The sequence below is a fragment of the Canis lupus genome, chromosome 12 (assembly GCF_011100685.1).
Source record: "Canis lupus familiaris isolate Mischka breed German Shepherd chromosome 12, alternate assembly UU_Cfam_GSD_1.0, whole genome shotgun sequence".
Taxonomy (NCBI): Eukaryota; Metazoa; Chordata; class Mammalia; order Carnivora; family Canidae; genus Canis; species Canis lupus.
The window spans coordinates 50,246,547-50,265,072 of record NC_049233.1 but is presented as its reverse complement, the minus strand read 5'-3'; the positions used below and the strand labels follow the sequence as shown (position 1 = coordinate 50,265,072).

At 38.0% G+C, this 18,526-nt stretch overlaps 1 long non-coding RNA gene across 1 annotated transcript; it reads right to left on the bottom strand.

The window, feature by feature from the left end:
- Nucleotides 1–503: 503 nt before the first annotated feature.
- On the bottom strand, nucleotides 504–17,783 carry LOC111098359. The gene is made up of 3 exons (XR_005368024.1): nucleotides 16,979–17,783; nucleotides 15,725–15,935; nucleotides 504–716 (listed from the first exon to the last, which is right to left on the bottom strand). It is a non-coding gene; the product is annotated as an uncharacterized LOC111098359 (long non-coding RNA).
- Between the last annotated feature and the right edge of the window lie 743 nt (nucleotides 17,784–18,526).

Genomic DNA, 18,526 nt, shown 5'->3' with positions numbered 1-18,526 from the left:
GAAAAAAAAAAAACAAACTGTAAAAGTTAGAATTCAAAGTACACTGAAGTGTGGGGTTTACAGGTACAGATGGCTCTGTCTCAGCAAAATATGGCTCAGACTTGAGGTATGATGTTTTGATGTTATGGATCTAAGAGAACTAGAAGAAAGATACCAGGATGCTGCCATAGTTGGACAACAGCAGCCGGGCTGCAACTTTAATTGAGGGGCTTTGATGTCTGGGAAATGATTCCATGACTCACAAACTATTTGCTCTGAGGTCATGGACCTAGATCTACCTTCCTGGCTCTGCATTCCAGCCCTGACTGAGGTATTAGGGCAGGGGGTGGGGGTGACTGGGTGACGGGCACTGAGGGGGGCACTTGATGGGATGAGCACTGGGTGTTATTCTGTATGTTGGCAAATTGAACACGGATAAAAAATAAATTTATTATTAAAATAAAATAAATAAAATAAAATAAAATAAAATAAAATAAAATAAAATAAAATAAAATAAACTCCATCCCCCCTGGTGGTGAAGACAGGGTGTCATTTAGTCTAGCCGGAGATCCGTGCCGTGTCCCGGGGCTGAACACCGCAGAACCCACAGTGACTTCTGGCACTAACTTCTACACCTGTCCCTTCCGATTCAGCCAGCATAGGTTGGGGATCTACCACAAGCCGTCATTGTCGCAGGAACTTTCAGGAAGGTAACAGCTTTTGATCTTCACTGTAACCTGTGAAGGAGATATTATTATCCCTATTTTACAGAAGAAGCTGAGGTTCATTAGCAGAAGAGACAAGACTGAAACAGTTGTACAACTCAGAACCTGTGGTTACACTATACATTGTTACCCCAATGTGCAGACATAATGTGTCTCCTATCCATACCCCTAAATCACTTGGTTGTTCCAATTCAGAATACATTTTATCCTTTTTAAAGGGCAAAGGGATGTATTTTTGAAGTTTCCTAATATTCTGTTGGTTATTAAAATGATCGAAATCCAAAATCTGTAATATAGGTACTCAGGATTAGACTTCAATTCTTCAGGAGAAATTTCCCAGTACTGCTGAATGCCAAAGGACTTACCGTTACGTTCTTTATATTTAGCAAAGTGTATATTAAACAAACTCACATTTCTGGTAAGGAATTATTTTCAGGTGATTCCTAAAGAACACAGCCTAGGTGAGAACAAGGGGCATAGGGTATGGCTTACCTTCCTTGACTGCCCAATGATGCTGCATTTATTCACTGGAGTACTGGCTTTGTTTGTATGCTGATAACGATCAAAATCAGTAAAACATTCAGAGAAAACATTCATACCACTGCCATTGCAGTAACTACCAATTTCATACCTGTATTCAAGGAGTTTTCTCAAAGGCACTTTAATGAGATCGGTTGCTTACATTGATGTAAGCACTAAAAAAGCGGTGAGGAAGAGATCTAGGTGTGTCCATACTTTACTAGATTCCTATGGGCATACACATATCCAGACTTGAGCATTTCTCATAATCCAGGCTAGAAATCACATCCTTGCTGATGACCCAGTTGGTCAAGCTCTACATTCCCCCCAGCACTCTTTTTATCTCCTACTGTACTGGATAATGTCTCAGCCTCCTGCGAAGTTTACTCTGGTTAAAGCAGCAATTATTCACATGCTTGTAAAGCAGCTGTTTACTCCACAGTCTGCCCTTAAATCATATCCTCAAAAATATGCTTACCAATTTTTAGGAGAGAGCAAAAGCGTGGCTCGTGATTTTTCCTTCTCAATGTGCACTTCATAAATCATGTCTGTTTTGGTTACCAGTACACACGAGGGAAGTCATATCTTTCTCAGTATGGACAACTTCCCCAGAGACTGGCTTGGAAGAGTGGCCAACGCTAAGGGGCACTGCATAATGCAGATGGTGTTTTCTGCTGTTTGTAAAGCACAGTGACAAGTCATGCATTTTAAGCCATCCCATAAACTCCAAGGAAATGTTTCCTGATCCAACCAAAAAAATGCCCATGAATGCTAACTGAAGCCCCTATCTGAGCATAGTAATCATGAAAACGCCAGAGAAAAGACAGAATAATGAAATAGAGCAAGATCTTTTTATCTTCGATAAATATTCATTCATTTATTCAACTAATATTTATTAAGTAATTACTGTGCTCAAACCATGCTGTTAGGAAACCGGGTCAGGGCACTGGGCAAAGGAGGAAACACAGATGGATCAGTCATTGTGTAGTAATCATGATCCAGTCAGGAGCACAGAAACCACTCTGGATACTTCCACAGGATATTTATCATAGGGTATTGGTAACACAAGTGTTGGGAGGACCGAAAGGACCTTTCAGAGAGAAGACTGAGGTAACATAAAGTTACTGATCAGAGAAAGCAGGGCACCTCTGAGCTGGAGAAACCCAGAGAAAAACCTAGAAGCTAGAGGGGGCACTCCTTGGATCTGGGCTCCAACATCTGAGGAGGAAGCACCACTCAGCGGCTGCTCAGGAAAGTAGAAGTGAAGCCTCCGGGGCCAGAGCTGAGATGCCTGAGAACAAGTCCCTGCACAGCTGCTGCTGCTGCTCTGAGGAACCACAGGAGGTGGGTTGTGGAATTTTGAAAAGAAGCTGGAGGCTGGAAACAATTGCTGCTGCTGAGGTGATGTGCCATCCCTGAGACATTACTTTCAGAAACATCAAACAAACAGGAAGGACCATGTCCCTTCTCAGTCACTGCCTTCTAGGCTCTCCTCCCAGTGCCACTGATGGTAGAACCTAACAGGGAGCAGTGGGCAAAGCAGACATGTGGTTTGCAAAGCCCCGGCCCCAGCACCACAGAGAAGAGTGAGGAGGGGGAATGGGGAGCTAAGCTCAATAGCTTAATAACAGGCACATGTGGCTTCCACCATCAGATCTAACAGAAAAGATAAAACATGGGTGGAAATGTAGCTAAAATTAATAAATAACCTAACATTTGTATAGAAAATGGTGTTAGTGTTCTGTAGGGGATGGACTTATTTCCAAGTGGGTAGACCAGGATGAGCTTTATGGAAGGGTTGGGGTTCCATATCAATCTAGAAACAGGATCAAGTTTAGATAAAGGAAGAGAGAATAAAGAAAACTTCAGGCAGAAGCTACAGAGTCAGCAAAGATGGGATGACTGGAAATCACAGAGAACAACAGATTGAGAAGTTGGTTGGGAAAATATTGTTGAGGGCTTTGAATTTCAGATGAGAGAATGTCCTGGATTTTTGTGGATTTTTAAACACTTTGAATATTTGACTCTGCCAGATTGTGTGACTTCCAGGTGACAACATTCAAATCCAGCTCAGGAAGTCAGAGCATCCCCTTTTCCAGGGTGACAAGAGCCCTCAAGATAAAGTAGCTCCGAAGGTCCCTCAAAAAATCTAATTTGTGACTTTGTAATGCTCTATACTGTTCTACTGTGCCAAGCTCTCCAGGAGTAGCCAGCAAATTGAAGAAGTGCTAGACATTTCACTAAACTCAGTGTGGTGTTTAGATTATTTGGAGCTCATTTTTGGCATGGTCTTTAGGTGGAGACACTTTCCATTTAAATCTCTGCCCAGCTGCTGCATGTACAATGGCTCAAATGACACACCAGCTGTGTAACAATCATCTGTCATTCCTAAACATGGACAAGAATACCAACAGTTCTGTGAATAAATATATGTATTTTCCAGTTAGGAAAGTTAATACATTAAAGAGTAACTTCGTACAACGTGCCATTAATTACAAATTTGGGATGGTGCTGGGAAGGACACAATCAACTTGGATCTGGGGTTATTTATTCGAATCCTGGTATTACACTGTGGAGTGCAGGTAAACTGGCTCAGAAGGAAAGGAAGAAGAGCCCTGATTTTTTGGAGTGTTTGCTGATTTCTGTGGTGTAAATTCTCCCACCATGGCCAATTTCAAGCTATCAACCTGGTGTCACTAACCTCAGAATTGGGAAAAGATGTGAAAAATCGACTCTTCCAAGACAGTATGAGCTAGCTCTAGCACTTGCTGGTGGATGTTAGACAGAGGAGGAAATGACAAGATGCAGCCAAATGCAAGAGGCCTAGAAATAAGGATTATAATTTAAGCTTGAGGAAAGGAGAGACACAGAGACGGGCACCAACAGGATTTCCAGAAGTATTGAAAGCCCTTGGGAAAGTGATCACAGGAGAGGACAAGTGACCAAAGATCACCAGCCACAGTTTCTGTCTACCTGGCGGTCTAGCTTGGTCAATTACATGACCCACTTTATTAAGGATAAGCATTTTACCATCCCATAGTCCAGCCCAATATTTTCTATAAAGAACTTGGGAAAATAAATTGTATCAGTTAAAACATCTGAGGCTAAGTAAGACATGTGAATTTTATATGAGAAATGAGGAATATGCATAGCTTCCATTTTTTATTCTGGATATCAAATGTTTTCACCATGACTTTGAAAGACGACCCATTTCTTTGTAACGAATAGGTTAATAGTACAAATAAATTTATTCTATACTATCTCTGATGCATGGTGTGACACTCCTATGTAGTCCATTGCTAATGGTCTTGTTCACAAGCCTGAGTCTGGTAAAATATTTAATTCAGCCGTAAAAACGACTACATTAAAAATTGAATTAATAATGATTAAAATTAAGTATTAACCATTCAATTAAATTTAAAAATAAATCCAGGGACTTTTAATTCTCCTTATGGAGAAAAACAAACAGAGCTAATAAGCCTGACAAATATTTAATAAATATTTAACTTCACATTCACATCCTATATGGAGAAGAAAAAAGTAAAATTTGATATCAGAGGTCATAAAACTGTCCTGTGGCTGAGCTTTTACAATACCCTTGAGTTGAACAAGAATGCTGATGGAGAATAAGCTTGTGTCTTCCATCAAAAAAAGGCATATAAACTGGAGCCAGGAGTCAGAGCATATTTTCAAGATGCCAATGATGTCTAATAATTTAACACAGTTTCTCATTGAAAGCAAAGGACTTGAGTGCTGGCATTTTATGGAACAATATGCCACACTCTACCGAAACACTAACCTGTGAGCACACACAGAGAGAAGTAGCAGCAGCTGTGGCTGATGCTGCAAAGGCAGGAGGCCAGTAATCTGTCCCTTCCTTGCAAACAATGCAGCGTCCAGCCTCACACGGGAGGATCGCCTTATGCTTACTCTGCCACCTTGTGTGATGCACACATATTACAAGACAAAACATTGACAAACATTTGTTCTTTCAGTTCTTAACATACTGTTTTTCTTCCTTTAAGAAAATGATCATATTTCCAGGGTGATCTCCACCAAGTCATTTGTGCAGTTGAAGAACAGTGATTTGATTTCTGAGATATTTTTATCTCAGGAGTATTAGCTAATGATGCAAGGGCACAGAAGCTGGCCCACATAAATACACACACACACAAAAGATAGGCTCCTAAAGTTGTGGGTATGCTTTCTCTGGGCTCAGATGACCCTGGTCCAGGCCACCCTCAGGTGGAGATGACATGGAACATGGGGGACCATGATGCTAATTTCAAGTCTCCAGGAAATTGACCAGTGGGTAACCATCCTTGGCATTATCCTATTTACCCCGTCCACCATAGTGCAATCATTGAGGCCAGCTCTGACCCTGCTTCCTTGTGTTTATATCTATGCTTAGGAACAACAACGGGGATTTCGAATAAAACATTCCAAATGACTTCCCTGACCCCTCTGATTCAACATAGGAGGATGGATCTAACAGCCAAATAAATGCTGAGCCGCATTTGGAAGTTAGAGGACGCCACAGACTGTGGAGCCTGCCAAGCAGGGGCATGGTTAAATCTCTCAGACCACCAGCTTGGGGCAAATCTTTACTGATAGCAGGCCAACTATCTTTAGGCTAAACATGAAACCTGTCATCCTGTTCTGAATGGTCTGAATTAATAATGATTACTGAACCATATATACTCTGGTTCCAAAGTAAATGTCAAATTTGAATCCTGGCACTACTGAATTGCTGCTACACTACTCTAAATACAACCACACAGGAGTAATGCTTATTTAAATCATAATACTGGCAAAATATTAACGTTTTTCAACAACACTGTTTTCCTTTTTACTTGCTGTTTATATTACTCCTTTTGATTCTTACAATCATATCTGCAATCTCATCAGTTATCAAGGACAGTTTGCAATGACCCCCATTAGATGTGTGAACATGAACAGAAAGCACTTCTCCAGAAGATGCTGTCTACTAGGGAGAGCTAGTCTCGGCTCTGGGCTCTGGCATCTGTCTGATTTGGATTTGAATCCCACCTCAAGTCTTCCCAACAAATCTGAGTTCAGTGTAAAGGAGAGATAATAGTATCTATGCTGGTAGTTTCTGTGTATTAGAGATAATATATACACAATGCCCAGTGCATTAGAGGCAGATAGTATGAGGTTACTCCTAATAGTATGAATAACATTCAATCAAGTGTGGTCAGAAGAGGAATTGCAAAGAGAGGGAGACATAATGGGAGACCTTAAACATACTATGCCTAAGATTAAATGATATTGATAATGCTCAAATCTTATACTTTGAGATGGCTGAGAAAATAATGTTTTTTTTTCTTTTAGTCTTGCTATCATTTATTGACAAGTATTTAACAGGAATATTATGTTATGCTGTGTTATTTTATATTATGTTGTGTTATACAGAGCAATGAAGTTGTTTACGGAATTCCTACTCAAAGTTTAATGGTATCATAACTGAAAGCATCATGGTAATTTACCAGATATTTATATGATCCTATTGCCAGGGTTGTCTGTGGCAGATCTGGAGTTGTGTTATGTGAGAGAGGATGAGGTTATTGCTTCACCTGTCAAATTCCATCTTTCAGAATAATTCCACCAAGTATATTAAGAAAATGATGTAGAAAGAGGTTTTCTTAAGAGAAAGCAGCATTTCCTAAGAGAAAGCAGCAGCACCTTATTTGCACATGGAAAGAGTGTGATAGTCTCAGCTCCTGATGAGCATTATCTGTCCAGTTCAGATAACAGACACCACCTGACCCAAGTCCCCAAAACCCCCAGGACCAGATGTTGCCCCCTCCCTTAGGATGGGGTCACTCACTTAGCTCTCATCCCTGGACCTGCTGCAGATTGGGGGAGGGGCCCTTTCTTAGCCTCCTAAGGCATGAGACAGAACTTCTTAAATCCACGTTTTGCACCAACAGTCACTCCTCTCCACCACCAACTAAATCCTACACCCTCTTCTATCGTGAGCCCCTTGAGAAAAAGTATTTTCCCCTGAAGACATTTCTCTTTTGTTCTTAATTACAATATCCCAAGTGCAAATGTCCTTTTCTAGCATTTTAAGAGCCTACAAGTGGAATGTATGGGTGAGGTGAGCGTTGCATATAGCATCCTGCCCTTTGGGAGCTTCTCCCTCAAGGACAAGGACCAGGACTTTGTAGTTGTAGCCTAACCTCAGTATAGGGCCACATGCACAGTAAAGGACTGCTCATGATTGTTGCTTGAATGGCTAAAAGAATGAACAAACTTCTAGGTTAGGCACAAAGATTTTAATCACTATCAAGGGTTAACGTTTTCTGTTCAGAGAGTGTTCTTATTTTGCTTACTCTTCCAGAGTGACATCTAGCAATCTTTTAAACAGTTTCTGCCACCTGCTTCTATATTTGTTATCACCCATTTCTTTTCTGTCAGAAATCTCTGTGTTATATTTAACTGAGATCCTAAAAGAAATTTTAACATCTCCTGATCAGCATCTTTTAATTAGCATATTGAGCTTCCCTGAATGCCAGAGAAAATTGCAGTATTCATCGAAGCTACTAATACTGACAGAATTGGAAAACACTAGAATATTAAAACAACTGGTGCAAATCAAAAATCAATTTCCAGAGAACCTTTACAAGATAGGAAAACAAGAAATAATGACCAGGAAAAATTATTTCTGTTCGCTTGAGAGAAATGTCTGAATCTTTATGCAAAATGATTAATTATTTTAGAAACCCATGAGGTTTTCATAATGCATATCTACTAATTTGGTAAAGCATGTAATGACATGTGAAATGCTTAGGACATTGCCTGACACATAGCAAGCAAGAAAACATGTTATTACCACCAAAAAAAAATTTTAAGCTTACAAATATTTAAGGAGATGATAGAGACTAAAAAAAAGCATGAACAGGATTAAGGGCTAGACCCATTTTAAAAATTAAAGAATCCCAATTTGTTTTGCCTTTAAAAGTATAATTTAATTTTGTTACCATGATGAGACATCTAACCTGATTCCTACCTGGACAGAAAAATGGAATCAGAAAAAAAAGGGGGGGCTGATATTTTAAGGATTTGTACAAATTCAAGAGAAGAACGTCATCAATATAAAGATGAATGAACACTAAAACAGGCTATCTAGATTGGAATATCTGTTCCTAAACATGTTTAAAGATGGTCTTAGTCAGATAACCTGAAAGTCCCTCTTTGTAACATTATTTATGGATGACACAGAATCGATCACTATGAGGAACTCTTCCGAATTCTCCATGAAGTTCAAGAAATGTTACGATTGGTATGGAATGAAGCAAAAAGACCCTAAAAGGAATCTTAATTCTTCTTCCTTGTCTAGTCTAGGAAAAACATATATAATCTGAGCATCAAAAAAATGTGCTCACCTGGAGGCAATAGAGATTCAAAGGAATTCAGCAAAAGCCTGGACAGCCCTAAACGCTCTTACTCGTTCTGTTTGGCTTCTAGGAGCATCCATCTTTGCTGCACCATTTCTGCATTCCTCTTGTCTATCTCACTCTTGTAAGCAAGAAAAGAGATCAAAGTATAGAAAAGTTCTTTTCAGGTGCTTGAGAGAGCAAGAGTCTGTGTATTTTAAATGATACCTGCCACAGGAATAAAGCATGCCAAAGCGCTGGCTGTACACAATTGTGCTTCCAAGTCTGAGAATGATAACCCCCCAGATTAAGACTAAGCCAGCCTGAAAGCTGGGAAGATGGACTCTGAGAAGCACTTATTATTGGAGAAGAATAGATTTTTCAGACTTACGATCAAGACCAGTGGATTGAAATGTGGGACTTGTCAAGTTTGACAGTATCCCTTTAGGTGATATTGGAGCAAAGGTTCTGTACATGTCTTATGTAATTCTAGAGTAGTGGTTCTCGAAGTACAGACTGGACCAACGGCATCAAAATCACCCAGCAGGGACCCCAGGGTGACACAATGGTTGAGCATCTGTCTTCGGCTCAGGTCACGATCCTATGGTCCTTGGGGCTGAGGCCCACATCAGGCTCCCAGCAGGAAGCTTGCTTCTCCCTCTGCCTATGTCTTTGCCTCTCTTTGTGTGTCTCTCATGAATAAATAGATAAAATATTTTTTTAAAAAATCACCCAGCAATTTGTGAGAAATACAAATTCTCAGGCACTGTGCTGATCTGTTAGGCCAGAAACTCTGGGAGTAGAGCCTACCAATCATTGTTTTAACAAGCCCTCTAGGTGAATCTAATGCTTGCTGAAGTCTGAGAACCTCTGTTCTAGGGACATGGCACTCAAGTGTCTCTGGAACTATGTTACTAGTCATCCTTGGCCAGAAGAATCATAGGACAATAATTTGCCCATTCTAGTCTATTATAAAAAATGTTGTAGTTCAGAAATTAGGTGTCATGAAGAACCAGGAATGCAAGTGAAATAGTTCAATGGCTGAAATGGATGAATGGTTCTCTATGACTTAAAATATTTAAGATGATACAAAAAAGTCTCAAGAGCTATGACATGATTTACAATTAATATATGATGCATCTACTATAAAATATGAGCTTCCATATGTTAGAGCTGATTTGCAAGTAGGTGACACTATTGTTAGGTAAATCCTGAAATTAAACAAATGGCCTACTAAAACTTGTAATTGTTTTGGGAAAAGATAAGGCTATATGCTCTAAATCTTCACTGTATGATCATATCATACAATCAGCAATAGAATTAACAAAGACATATCATACAATTAACATACCATACAGTTAGCAATTGATGCAGAACTTCAGTAGCTAAATTTGACACAGCTAACATTTGTTATGTTATATATAGTTGATATTGAGTATAGTTGATGCTAGTATCAATGCCCCATTCATTAAAAAAGCTCTATGTGTTTATTAAATAAAATATTGACACTAAAAACAAAAGGTACATGCGTGGAAACACAGATAAAAGTAGAACATATTTCTAACCACAACACACTAAAACCAAAAGCAATGATATTTTTAAATTAAAACTCCATTCACAGGGAAGAAAATAGAAAAATCTTACAACTGGGTCAAGGAGGAACTCTATGTAAGTAAAGGTAATTTTCTGTGTGTTCATTATAGAAGTTGAAGGCTATATGTGGCATGTTCTTAAGTAAAATATACACTCTAAGGCACAAGTAAAATTTGCTAAGGGGACTGTGTGGTTTACTAAGCAGCACATTATTGAAATAAATTATTTCCCCCAGAGGAGCTGAAACTGAAGAACAATGAAAAGACTGATGAGATGTTCTCTATATACTTTGATATCATGGTCAGAGAAAACAAGCAGCCCTTTAAACATAAACCTCAAAACCCCATTTACAATATGGAAGACAGACCCTGAATTGTAGATGTTGGCTTGCCAGGAGGTAATTGCTCACTAGGACACCCTGCACAGAGTGATCTGTGGTCAGAAGCAAGGTTCCTGTGTTCCTCCTGAGGCAGTTAAGTGTTTCCTATTGTCAGATCTCCACACTTGGGGCCACTTGTTCAAAAGAACCACTGCTTGCTTTCATTCTTTTGATCCATCTGAGACAGCAACTTTAGAATCCCAAGAATAGAGACCAATCTGTGTTTCCTCTCCTTTTATTCCCTACATAAGGTAGTGCAAATGATAGTCTCAGTATAGGTCATCTTGCTTGCAGCCACCTGCCAATGGTGGGGGCTTCAATGACCTGAACATTTGGGATCCTGCAGCTGTTAAGACTGACGTGGCAATTAGTGTGGATGCAGGGTTTTGTCTAGCCTGCGACTACCACTGGGAGGGAAGTGATCAGGCTTTGCGGGTCATTCCAGCAAGGAGTAGAATAAGACAGATGTGTTCTGACCTCTATAAAGGAAAGAAAACTTTCCCTCTACCCTCCTAGGGTCCCTGGCTGTACCTAAAAATTAAACTGACAAGACAGATTAACATGAGAAAAGCACAGAAAGGTATTTAATATAAGTTTTCAGTGACATGGGAGCCATCATAAGGAAATGAAGACTTGATAAAAGGGTTAAGTCTGAGCCTTTTTCAACTAGGCTTGATGAAGAATGGCAAGTCTTGGGAAAACATGCTAGGACAAAGGGTATGAGCTAAGGGTATTAAACTGGGGGAAATTAGCAAGGATTGTTGCTTGTGATTCCTCCCAGGATCCCTCAGTCTCCTGAGATAAAGGACCTCTTTTCTTCCCCTTATAGAGAGGGCACCTCTCACCAGAGGGTCTTGTGATCTGCTTCAGGGGAGAAGCAGGAGGTCAAGGAGTCCTTATTGCTTTGCAAGGAATTGTTTCTCAAATTCCTTCTGCTTAAAATATCCAAGATCCATATTTTGGGCTGGCATATTCTGATTCCCTTCACCCTTTTTATTAGTTTCCTGGGACAAGTATTGAAGTCTATGCAGGTATAACCTTTTTAAAAATCTTAAGCAGGAAAATCCCTGGGTGGCTCAGTGGATAAGCGTCTGCCTTTAGCCCAGGGTGTGATCCTGGAGACCCAGGATCAAGTCCCACGTTGGGCTCCCTACAGGGAGCCTGCTTCTCCCTCTGCTTCTCTCTCTCTCTCTGTGTTTCTCTCATGAATAAATAAATAAAATCATTTTAAAAAAATCTTAAGCAGGGTACAAAGTGAGATGTTTTTCTCTAACTTATTTAGGGAGATATTTGTATCAAAGGAATAGGTGGGCAGAATTTCAAAAGAAAAGAGCAGTTTTACTTAATTGTTCAGACTGCAGCCTCTGGAGCCAGACCCAGTGGGTCCACGTCCTGACTCACAGACCTCTCTGCGCCTTACTTTTCTCATCTGTGAAAGGGTGAGTAGTACCTATAGCACAAAACTGTTACAAAATTAATTAGATTAATACTCACAAAATGCTTAAAGTGATGCTTGACACATAGTAATTGATTTATCAATATTTGTTAAATAAATTTAAAGTGGCTTTAAACAGACACTTTGAAGGTCGTAGCTGTTTTTCTCTCTCCGAGCAGGTAAGGAGTCAAACTTTTACATGAGGCACAGTGATTTCTTTTTTTTTTTTTTAAGATTTTATTTATTTATTCATGAGAGACACACACAGAGAGAGAGAGAGAGAGAGAGAAGCAGAGACACAAGCAGAGGGAGAAGCAGGCTCATGCAGGAGCCTGACATGGAACTCCATCCTGGGACTCCAGGATCACACCCTGGGCTGAAGGCAGACGCTTAACCGCTGAGCCACCCAGGTGTCCCAGGCCCAGTGACTTTAGCATAGCCTGCTTATGACCAGCCATCTTTGCCCTATTAAGTCTAGCAGTGAAGAAAAGAAAGAAAAGGAAATGAATGGCAGTCACAAATCTCACTTCCATTTAGGGGATTTTTCCTGAGATCTCCAATAGACCAGAAAGTAATATCAAAATCTTATTTTGATACAACAAAATGGTAATAAAATGCACTAAATTTTATAGAATTCATAGATCAACTCACAGGCAATTTTATAGTCAAGTGTTCTTATTGTTTAAAAAATAGAAAAGAAGGGGAAAAATAATCAAATTAATAATTTAGGCAAAGAAATACAAGTGGCTTCAGAAAACAGAAAAGTATAATAATAGTAAATTCAAAATAAAAAAGAAAAATAGTAGAGCTAATAAATTTGAGCATAGCTCTTAAAAAAGTAAGGCAGAAACAGCACAATTAGTAAAAAGAATACATAAAAAACTAGTACAGAAAATATTTGAAAATTATAAAGTATACTATAAATAATTATAAGCAAATAAATTAGGCAATCCCAACAAAATAGACAGTTTTCTGGATGAAAAATATAAATTACCAAAACTGACCTAACAATGAAAAGAAAACCTGATAAGAGCAATACTGGGGAAATTACTGATATGGTTATTAAAGAATATCCCCATAAAAGTTTCAGGCCATTAACCAGGGAATTATTTCAAACATTCAAGAAGCAAAGGATTCCCATATTGAATATAAACAGTTACTATATTGAGAAAAGATTAGACAGTATTCACATCATTCAATGGAATGAATATATATCCTTGATACCAAAATTTAATGACATTAACACAAAAATAAAAATCATACACAAATTTCACTTAAGACTGTAGATGCAAAATCTCTAGTTACTATAAAACACTAGCAAAGAGAATCCAAGGAGTACTGAAAAAAAAATCCACCGATTCCAAGCAGTTATTATGCCAGGATTTTAAAGAGGTTTCAATCTTGAGGAACTTTTTATTAGATCCTATTAGTAGGCTAAATAACAAAAACTAAATTGTTTAATAGATACTTAAAAGACACTTAATACTCATTCCTGTTAATGACATTTTTCCAGAAAAATAAATGGCCACTTCCTTGACATTATTAACAAAATATTTTCCAAATTAATTCCAACATTATATTTCATGGGGTAAATTATAGGATTTCTCCCAAATGGGAGTTACTCAGAAATACTACTCTCTAATATGTTAATATGCACAGTTCTAAAAAAGGTATAAGGGATGGGGGATGAGGATTCCTTGTCCAAATAAGTGTGGGAAATACTGAGTTGAATAAAGTTTAGACATATTTCTGTTATTAGGACTTCTTGAAAACATTAATAGGACACTGCCAATTGCAAATCTTAATGGATTGCAACTTTTTTTTTTCTTTTCTCAAAGCATAGTCCCCTCAGAACAGTTTGGGAAACATCATCCTAGAAAAATTCCTTTTATAATCAAATAAATCAAGGATGCCTATTATCTCTATTGCTACTTATATTGGTTTAGAGGTTCTAACTATAAAAGAAGGATGATACAAAAGCACACAAAATAGATATGAATATTAAACAAATATGAAAAATATAGATTATATTATATAATCATATCATATAATTATCTACAATTATATAATCTATAGTTATTCTAACATGTATATATTCTCAATAGCAATAAGGCACATAAAGCTTTATGCAAGTTCTGGATAAGAAAAGTAGACTATTTAAAAAAATATAAAAGTTTACAAAAATAGAAAGTATTTTAGTAAATGAACAGACCTACAATAATCCCAATTGAGAAAGTTGAAGACTACAATAAAAAATCTTACTTGTGGGAAGCCCAGGTGGCTCAGCGGCTTAGCGCCGCCTTCAGCCCAGGGCATGATCCTGGAGACCCAGGATTTAGTCCCACATCAGGCTCCCTGCATGGAGCCTACTTCTCCCTTTGCCTGTGTCTCTGCCTCTCTCTCTCTGTGTCTCTCATGAATAAATAAATAAAATCTTTAAAAAAAAAATTCCACTTGCATTAGCAGGAATTTACATGGGTGACCTTCAGTTTTACCTGAAAAATAAAAAGTGAGATGAGATTTTCTCAAACATTGATAGTATGATTTAAATTAGCAAATTCTTTTGGGAAGCAATGTGAAAAAGCAAGTCAAAAATCCTTAAATAAATCAGTCCAGAAATTCCACTTTGGAGTTCTAGCCAAAGAAAATAATATAAAATCTGGAAGTGTTATACATGCAAAAATGATCCACATTTCACTATTTATAATGACAAAAACTGGAAAGAGCCTAAGTGATAATAACTACCATTTCCAGATCACACATTTACTAAATACATGGCAGATTTTACAGATAGAAAAACTGAGGCTTAGAAAGGAGATCACAGAGCAAAAATGTAATTGAGTCTGTCCCCATGCCCAATTTCTGGGCAAAGCCCATGCTCACTTTACCTTCCCATGCTGCTGCTGAAGCTATAAAAACAAGGGACTACTTAAACAGTGTCTTTCATTTATTCTTCAAAGTATCCTAACCTTCCCCAATTAAAATGTGAAGATTTTGTAGTAAAATGGACAGTGTTCATTATATTGTGAAAGGTAAAGAAGCTATAAGTGTACATGTACACTGCAACAAGAAGAAAACCCACATACCCAGAAAAAAAGACTGGAAGAAAACATAGTTCTAGTAGTTTTTTGTTAGGGTAATGACTCTATGGATAATAGTTATTCACTTGTTTCCAATTTGTTGATAATGTAGTTATATTAATTTTATCATAAAAAGGATAAGCTCAAAAACTGAAAAAGGAGCAAGAGAATTTTAACATACAGGAATAAATTCTGTAAGAGAGAAAGAGCGCTGAGTCTAATACAAAGTTTGTTTCTTTCACAGCACCTTCTATGTACTGGCACATATTGTGAACTAAATAAATACTTTGTGATTAGATTGAAGCATATCCACATAGAACATTTAGCTTTTTGCAAGAAACTGAATGCTTACCAAATGGCATTGGACAAGAAACAAAAAACCTTATCTGATTGAAATTACAAGGGAGATAGGAAAAATACAGTATACACTTTGAAATTTGGCTTCAGCATCATAATCTATTGATTTTATAATGTCCAGAGCAACTAAATGCAACAAACACGTAATGCGCTATGCAGTATACTGTCTGAAGTTACTTTGGTCATCGCCTAAATTTCAAAGAGGTAAGAGACACAGAGACACTATCAAAGAAAATTGATTTTTTACAGCTAATAACCTGTGCTTGGTGGCAGAACACAGTATCAAAATCACCATTCTCTGTTGAGATAATTTCAGCAGCCTTCCCTGCTGTTCCTGCGACACTCCCACAGCTCTCCATCTGCTGCCAGCCTCCTCCTGCTCCTAGACGTTCTGATGACCACACAAGTAGGGTTCAAAACGTGACCCAGTAATTTGTATTGCATCTTTGATCCTCAGCACCTTTTCCACTGTAATACAGAGATTAAAGTCTCAGGAAGGTAAAAGTGGTGACATATCTTTCAGGGAAATTGAATTTTTCCTACTAGAGGTGAGAACACTTAAGAGGACACTTTATCCCCAATACAACATTTCTCCTACTTTAGGAAAACAGTTTGGCCAGGAACAGAAGAAACATACTCTGGATTCAACTCCCAGCTCTCTCTCTAGCAAAATTATCTATTATCATGCGAATATTCCTGAGTTAGATACAGTAAGCCTAGCACCACTGAACTCTAGAGAATGGTCTTAACATCTGGATTAAAATTCACTTAAAATACAGAGGAACACCTGAACCACAGGCAGCTGCTAGCAGGTCCCTTGAGTATAAGCATCCCCCAGTATCAACAATAAAGAGAGGGCACTGGAAGGGCCAAATGAGATAACCCATGGGCTCTTCGTGTCTTCTTCATTCTTTAGTTAACCTTCTAGACATTAGCATTCACTGAGCAGCACTGTCCAGACTGAGATTTAAGAGATATAGAGTAATGGGAGAGAGAGCCCCCAGTAAAGAGAGAAAGACATGTATAGAGTACCATATATACAGAGCAATGTACCCCAAAGTCCTCACTGAGAAAAACCAAGACATTCCAACTGTGTGTATAGTAAAACAGGTGGTACTCTAATAAATCTTTGTATTTTATCTTTGAAAACAAAATGATTCAAAAATTGCAAAAACTAACCAACTGTATGCCTGACACCAGACAAGGCAGTGGGGAAATAAAAATAAGGGTTTACTTTATTACTTATTTATTTTATTTAAAACTTCATGAGTTTTCAGAATTTAGTTAACAAACAAAAAATGGAAGTTATACCAAAAATCAAGAGAGAGACAAACAGAAACAATGGATCGGACAGAAGCCAAGAAGATTTTGAATATACTTTTTTGAAAAATCAGGATCATTATGAGTCATGACATTCTCCCATGACTGTCACCAGAAGTATCTTGATAAGAGGAGTAATAAATAATCAAAGTTATTAGTGTAAAGTACCTGTTATAGATTTCTGTACTTACTAATATTTCTCAAGTCATTCAAGTAGATAATTATTACTTTTAAACTTTCTATTCAAATAGTATCTTCATCCTCCTCCTTTCTCCTCTTCCTTCCTCTTCTGATCGATGTGTCTTTCCTCAATTCACTCCCTCCTTCCCAAGACTACTGCTCCATGAGGCTGACATCACTCAAGTGTTGACCTGTTAAGCAGCTCCCATCGAGCATAAATCATAAGTAACAAATAGATTTAGTCCTTCCAGAAGGTATTGACATCCCAAGTTTCCACCAACTCATTATTGACCTCAAGGACAGTGGTCTTTAGAAGGAACTATCATAGAGGCACTTGGGTGGCTCAGTTGGTTAAGCATCCCACCTTTGATTTCATCTCAGGTTTTGATCTCAGGGTTGTGAGTTCAAGCCCCACATCAGGCTCCATGCTGGGTGTGGAGCCTACTTTAAAAAAAAAAAAGAAGTAACCATCCTAAAGCATATGAAATTCAAAGAACCCCTGCTATTTAGCCATACCATATTCTCTGAACATCAGCCTCTCCAGCCCCACACCCAAATCATGAGCTTTGTAAATGATTTTACACCTTTGTTAGTGGCTTAAATTGGAAATCATGAACTAGTTGGCTTCTAGTAAAAATCTAGAACCCCAAATTAGCTCAGTGCAAAGTTGACATCTAAATCAGAATTCTCCTCCTGTTCCGGGTCTCTTCCATTGTGTTTCTTTAATTCCTTCATTGATGTTAACTTCGTTTCTAAATGAATGTAAAAGTTCCTACTCCTCACAAACTGTAAATTCAAACTCAGAGTGTAAAGACCTCAGAGATTCCCAACTTCCCTTGTTTTTTTTTGTTTCACTTTTTTTTTTTTTCAAAACAAACGGCACTGGAAATTGACTTTTTTTTATTTAAAATCCCAGTGCAACTCAAACTGAAGAAAAGAAACTATTAGTACTCAGGTAACTCAGAAGCCACATTTGCAATCAACAGAAAAAGCAAATTACTATTGTTTGCCTGGTCAAGTCTGGTTTAATAGGATTTTCCAATACATAAATTAGAGATCATGAAGAGCAAAAGTAGCATGTGAAAGAGATGGATGTGCTTCAGGATCTGTAATCTGCATAACTCTGCTCTAGAAAATTAAGACAATTGTAAAGGAGTAGCAAGAATGGTGTTAAAATTATTTATAAAATAAATATAGATATATAGCTGTATAGATAGCATTCTTCCAGTGACCTAAATTCTGCACTTAAAATTGTCATCCAGAAACACTTCCAAATGATCCCTAAAAATAAATGGTAACTTTCACAAGAATCTGTATAATAACAGTGAAGAGAATGAAATGTAAGATCTTAAGCAAACTGAGCAGGGATTGTCCCAGCAAAGAAAAATGGCCTCCCTGTGCCTCTTGAGGAGCTCTTGTGTGATTACATATGATTACATAAATGAAAGTTAAAGGTAATATGTAATGCTCTCTCTCAAGCCTTGTAATGGACCTGCTCAATTAGAAGATTCTGGGTAACTGATCCAAGAGCAGCTATAATGTCAACACAAGAGAAAAGT